This window comes from Chanos chanos, chromosome 1 (assembly GCF_902362185.1).
Source record: "Chanos chanos chromosome 1, fChaCha1.1, whole genome shotgun sequence".
NCBI classification, from domain to species: domain Eukaryota; kingdom Metazoa; phylum Chordata; class Actinopteri; order Gonorynchiformes; family Chanidae; genus Chanos; species Chanos chanos.
Genome location: NC_044495.1, coordinates 34751834 through 34756902, shown reverse-complemented (window position 1 = coordinate 34756902; position 5069 = coordinate 34751834).

Here is a 5069-nt window from a genome sequence, read left to right as displayed (position 1 = left end):
TTTCATAATATTACGAAATATTGTAAATCATGATATTACAAAAATAAATTGTAAAATTTCAGTGGAAAAAAAACAAACAAACATAATTTTTAGGAAAATATATTACTAGCAACCAACAAAACGGGTGGGAGGACAGTCAATGGCAGCCTGAACCTGCATCTGGCAACTGCTGCTTGTCTCTGACGTCGTTATTTGTGAAACCTATACTAAAGTATAACCACACAAGATGCTCCACGTTCCTCATTTTAACGCAGGCGGCAGACTCCTCTTCTGATAGTTCCCCTCTAAAATAACACGGCTACAATTACGGCTTTATTTTCATAACAGTATGACTTTTTCTCATAGAATTACGACTTTATTCTCGTAATATTATTAGTTTTTCACTTGTAAAATTGCGATTTTATTCCCGTAATATTATGACCTTATTCTCGAAATCTCAGAATTTTTTTCCCTCAGTGTGGCCCTAATACTCCATCGTAAGATAGCATACATTTATTTATGTTCAGCCCATGTTTATTTATGTGTCCCTCTGGTTTAGTAATGTCCAATGCACCGACTGTAACCACAGACATGTGAGTCGCAGATATATTTACCATTGCTTCATTTAGGCAGAATAAGTTAAATGCTATAGTTTAACCGATCATTAACGTCAGCAGTCTTCCACTGATAAACATGGCATTAACTAGCTATCAGTGAACAGCGTTATAAGCTGCTGTAAGCGATGTTGCCAGAGAATTTTTAGAAGTGAGAAGGGAGAAATGATAGGATTGTTGTTTGTTTACTCGCTAGAACTGCCACATGACGACAACACTCATAACATGGTTGAAGGATCCATCTTCCATCTCTCCGTTTCTTTTTAAATGGTCATTTATCGGCCATTATAAACACAGATACAGATTTATCTGCAATTAGATCATACTGGCCAGTAATGCAGTAATGTTGGCACGCTGATTTATCAACTGGGCTCTAATACCTATATAAAAAGCCGCCCCTTTTCATCCCAACTAGGGATTAGACATAAACACATTTAACAGTGCCCTCACAAATCCACCAAAACTGTAGCCATAATGCACAGTCTGGAATTGTGTGATGTTATAGCATAATTTGTTTGGTGAGTATGATGTATATTTTATCCTGCCAAATACTGCTGCAGCGAGCCTACTACCTGCTGCCCTGAATGATTGGATCAGTCTCATACAAATGGAAGTCTCTCACAGAGTGTAGACTCTCAAACCTTCCATCGTAGCCCTGAACAATTAGAGTGGGTGTACGAGAACACACCTGACCTCCACTTTCATTAAGGAACATTTAACATTGTTGAGGCCACCCTGTGCTTATCAAGGCCAATAGTGGAGGCAGGGAAGATGAGATGGCTCTTCAGCCAGTCAAACTGTAGACTCCCTCCAGATTTGCCGTTGCTAAGTATCAGGCCTTGTCTGAGATGCAGCATTGTCAGGCCTTCTAGAGACAGACGCAGGAGGCCAACAGCAAATTACTTAGGTGTGCTTTAGTCAAGGATATACAGGTACTCAGACACACCCAGGCTATACGGATAACATCTTCTCCCTGTTTTCTACATGAGAAGTTTTGGCCCGTAAATTGTCTTATCATTTTATCAGTGCACTCAATCACAGCCGTCTTGACGAGGAATATTATGAAATTCTCAGTGTCTGATCACAGGTCCGCAATCTAGTTTTGAATGATTGCTGTTGTGAGCCATATTCTTTGACTGTTATCAGTGCTATTCAGCATCACAGTTCAAATCAGTAACAATACTGCATTGCTGCTTTGTATAAATGGAATGTCAAAATAAACCTAAGAAGGAAAAAGTTATCAGAAATCGATTGTAAATGAAAACTTAATCATGAAGCCTAACCTCACTGATGTACACTATGTGGTTGTTTGTTTTTTTTTTCTTTTTAACGTCTGTCTTCAGATAACCTCCTTCCTGGTAGAATTTAGTGAATCTCATACTATGCTTTATTTCACAGTATTATATGTATGAGCTGCTCAATGGAGGAGATAACATTGAGAGGTGCCCTAGACACGTTTGCCCATTTGCCATTGTGGCCTTCTCTTATGGGAAGACCACCTCGACCACATCAGAGGTACAGGAAGAGAGGTACTGACATGTCCTTATATTCTGTACAATGAAACCACAGATCATTTTGTTTTTCCACATTATTTTTGATGCTGTTAATCCCAAAAATCAATCAGTCAACAGTTCTAAAGCATATATCTACTTACGTAAGATGTTTATAGCAGGATTGTGCTAGCTATAGCTTCCCTGTTTATTGTAGTGGTGTCAGTTCACAGAATGTATGACAATAAAGCTCCAGAAGATCTGAGACCATCATTCCATCTTACATGATAATTACTTGGATAAATTTAACATCCACAGTGTTTACTGGCATAATACAGCTTTGTAAGGTCTCGTGCTGACAAAAGAAAATGTTGGTTTGGTATATGCACTTTATAGCCTAATTCAGTGTTATGTAAATTATACTTTTCATTTTTAACACCAGGACCTTGTGTGGTAATATTGTTGTGAGAAGTTGAATGTAGTAGCTCCCAAAGTATGTTAGTTTTGCTTTGGGTCAGTAGTAAACACTGTTTTACTGAACAGAGAAGCTAAAGGTAATGCAAAACTACTAGAGTCTGAGCTGTGTTCCATAGCTATACTGAAAATCTGGCTAATTCTGAGGTAATCTACTGCCTTGCCAGTATGTGCAGCATAAAATGCTCGTTATCTGGGTATACTATCATTCAGATTTCCAAGTATGGGAAACTCGAGATGTGTACTGTCATAAATTTTGGGATTTGGGAATTTTTTTGTTTGTTTATTTAGGGCTGGGTGATGGCAAACAATAATTTACACAAGAAATTAGGAGATCATTTATATGAAATAAAATACTTTTCCTTGTGCCTATTCCTCACCCTAATGTAACACAAACATGCAGTCATGCAGCAGAATTGGGCTAGCTTGCTTGCACATTGTTGATATAGACCTCACACCCACTCCAAAAACCACTGCTCCTAAAAGCGAAAGCCACAGTGACAGTGAGGAAACCTCCAAATGTTGAATTTGTGGCAAAAAGTCTGACAAAATCAGGTATCTGGAAGAGGCATTTGATGTGATAATAATGGTACAACAGTTGGTTTCTTATTTCCTGTCCCATTTTGTATTGCTTTGTTTCATTTGTTAATGAGGACTGAGAGAACTGAAACAGATCATATTTCCAGTGCCTGTGTGCAAAAGCTGTGTCACTCATTTTGTTGACTTTCTATTATGGCTTTATAGAGTCATTTTATTACTAACTGCAAGGCTTTGTTTGTTTTGTTGAATGTTTACATGCCAGCTTATTGATTCTGATAAATAGTTTTGTTTCAAGCCAAAATGCATCTTCTGCATCCCAAGACTCTTTTAATTCAGTGCTGTGGAGAATATTGTGATTAATGATACTGATTGGTAAAACATATATATTGCCACATATTTATTGTGATAGCGTTTCTGGCCATATCACCTGGCTCCATGAATAATGGTATCCTTTGTTTATCATCTGAGAGCTTTTTCATTTTCAGTAAAGTCCTTGCTGTATACCATTATACCATTAAAGTTTAAACCCTGTCTCCTTTTATTTTCAGCCATGAAAAAACAGGTGAGCTCAAAATTCATTTTTCTATCAATCAACCATTCATTGATTTATTATAGCAGGATTACCTTACCAGTGGATTTCCATTACAGCATTTCACTACCAACCCTGGAGTGGCCAACTCAAGATTGATTCCCTAGTGTGTCATGTTGGATTGAACTCCACCAGTGGAGCCCTTCCAATAAAACTGTATGTATAGACCTGCTACTCACTGGGTCTTAATGAACTGTCCAACAGATCTCTTAATAAGTAATAATAATTAATTTTCTAATTTCTAGAATTCTGCATGAAGAAAATTTGTTTAGATTTAATAATGTGAATATTTAGAGTCAATACTAACTTAATTTTACTTTACTTAATTTTACCTTACGTAACTTTAATTTTAAATGCTGCTGTGTGTTTCAGTTCAGACACACTGAGAGTTGACCATGTAATTGGAGTTTCACACCTGAAAAAGTTGTTGCCTCAAGCAATCTTTGAAACCCGACATACTGAAGAAGGTATGTTTATATTCATCTGACCATCAATCTAATATCGACTAGTGATTGCCCATTTTGGCTATCAGGGATGCCTGGATTCAATTTATATTTCTCACATAGAGGTGGTGGTGGCCTTGTGCAATAAATTATGTAAGTAAAACCATCAACCAGTGCACTGCCATGATTGGTTACCTGACGGAAGACATAAGTTTAAAGGGATGTTCACAAAAAAGTATGTATGAATACTCACTAGTAGGTGGTGCATAGTATATTTGCCCTCTCTGTTTTAGAGAACAGACAATGTCCTTCTACGCAATGATTTTACATATGGCATTTTTGAATGTTCAGCATCAGATGTTTTGTTACATTGCAATTTTGATCACCAGCTACAATCTTTTATTGAGCGTAGTCTTCAAAACTGAATACATGTTCCCCATAGCCATTTAGACTATTTAAGAAATTCTCAGTCTGTCAACATGCAAAAGACCTGGCATATGCCAAAGAACGACATCATCTGAGAAATGCAACATATGTTTAGATTCGATCTTCATAATATAAGACCAAGCTCCACTAGCAAACCAGATTGGCATTTTTTGTCAGGTTGGGGTTTTTGACAAAATATGTTTTTCTTGAACTGCAGTCTAGTGTAATTAAAATGTATATGCTTATTTTCTGAATAACTCTGGCTGTCTTACTGACCTGTGGTTTGCTCTACGTGAGGCTGAACTGAAAATAGAAAAAAATCTTCCTGAAATATTTTGTACGTTCTATCAGATATAGCTGAAATTGTGTGCTAGTTATGTGATCATTTTTATGGTTTCTATGCATGTGTGTCTGATGAAGCTATTTTTACTTTCAGTGTGTCTTGAGGGCAGATATTTCAGTCTGTACGAAGTTTGTTCCTCTGAAGCTGAAGATACCGTGCTCCCTCGTCTTT